This window comes from Neopsephotus bourkii, unplaced genomic scaffold (assembly GCF_033783945.1).
Source record: "Neopsephotus bourkii isolate Nb327-2 ecotype Australia unplaced genomic scaffold, CSIRO-AGI_Nbou_v1 NB_1479, whole genome shotgun sequence".
Taxonomy (NCBI): domain Eukaryota; kingdom Metazoa; phylum Chordata; class Aves; order Psittaciformes; family Psittacidae; genus Neopsephotus; species Neopsephotus bourkii.
This window is the reverse complement of record NW_026901955.1, coordinates 8,856-10,586: the sequence shown is the minus strand read 5'-3', so window position 1 is coordinate 10,586 and position 1,731 is coordinate 8,856.

The following is a 1,731-nucleotide window of genomic DNA, read 5'->3' as shown; positions in this document are numbered from 1 at the left end:
CCGGCCCCGCGCCCCGCCGGCGGCCCGCCCCGCCCCGTGCGCGGCCAGCGTGCGGCGGCTCCCGGCGCTCTGCCCCCGGGGCGGCGGCGGCGGCGGCGGCGGAGACGGGAAGGGCGAAAAAAATCCGCTCAAACCCGAATTAAATCAACCCAAAATCAGCCCCGCGCGGGTGCGCCCCGGGACCCCGCGGGCATCGCCCCGCACCGCGGCTCCTTTGTGCGGTGCCCGTGGCGCGGCCGGACGGGTGCGGGCGGAGCGCGGCTCAGCGCTCCATGGCGGCGGGGCCGTTCGGGCGCGGCCCCCAGCGCTGCTCCCGCCCGGTGCGCGGCGGCGGCGACACTGAGCGGCCCCGCGCGGGGCCCGGCGGCCGCACGCGGCTCGGCCCCGCCCCCGGCGCGTTACCAAGGGGACGCCGCCGCGCGTCCTGCGGGGAGGGGCGGGGCCTCCCGCACACGCGCCCCTTTCGCGGGAGATTTCGAAGCGGGCGCGCCGGCGGCGGCGCGGCGCGGGACTGCAGCTCCCGGCGTGCCCCGCGACAAGCCCGCCGCGTACGACCGCTGCTTGGCGCCGCGGGGCATCATGGGAGTTGTAGTCCCGATTCCGGCTACAGACTGGCTTCGCTGGTAGGGATCCCCCGCAGACCCCGAGGGCACAAAGATGGGTTCTCCGCATCGGCTCTGCCGCAGGCAGGGCATGGAGCCTCGGCTGGAGTTCACCCGGGGACAGCCATCACCCTCCGGGAGCTGTGGACATCCTGGTGATGGGCACAGCCACCACAGAGCCCCCCGCGGTGTGTGTAGCCAAGCAAGGGCCACCCTCGTTAGTCCTTTATGCTGTTCCAAATCCGGGCGGCCCCTTGCCACCGGGAGGACAGACAGAAGGTACTTTGGAAATCCGCCCATTCACCCTTGCCCATAATGATGACAGGGTGTGCTACATACACACACATACAACTCCCACCACCCTGCACCCCTAAAGCCACCCAACATGTGCCCCTGGGCTCATTGCCTCCCCGCTCCTTGCCTCCCAGCCATGAGCTTTGAAGGGTTTAGTGTCCATTTGGCTTCTTCTCAGCTCCTCCATTCAGGATAGCGTCAGCAGCTTCTCAGGCATATGGGGCCTTGGTGTGCAGGAGGAGAGCAAAGCCATTTGGGGAGACTCAACATCTCCAAACACACAAAGATCCAGTCTCCACTTGTGATCCAGCAAGTGCTGGAAGTCGAGGAATTAAAATAATAGCTAGATATGCTTTCAGGAGAGCGATTCCGCCGTGTAATTATAACATGTATTATCCTCCCTGTGAAAATACGTTATATTGAATCAATTCCCTCTTTGAACAGGGCTGTTCACACTATTCATTTGTTTCAGTTCAAACATTTTTAGCTCATGGATCTGGCAGGTTCTTGTGCAGCTTTGTGCATTCTCTGCAGCTTATTTATCTGCTTTCTGGGTTGCAATCTAGGCCAGCGATAAGAATAAAACCATTATGGATTTGTGAGCAGCACTTAGATTTTTCAAAGATAATTTAATCAAAGCTATTAGGAAGTCAGGAAGAAAGATGGCTTTTTATTCGGCACCAAGGAAAAAAAGAATACAAAAAGGAGCCCTCATTCTTCTCAGATGTTTGAACCACCTCAAGTCACCCACGGGGACTTGAAAGGGGGATGGTGGTTTTGCCGAGGAAGAGATCCATCTTGAAACAGCCGACTTCAAAAGGTGGGTGTTTTGGCA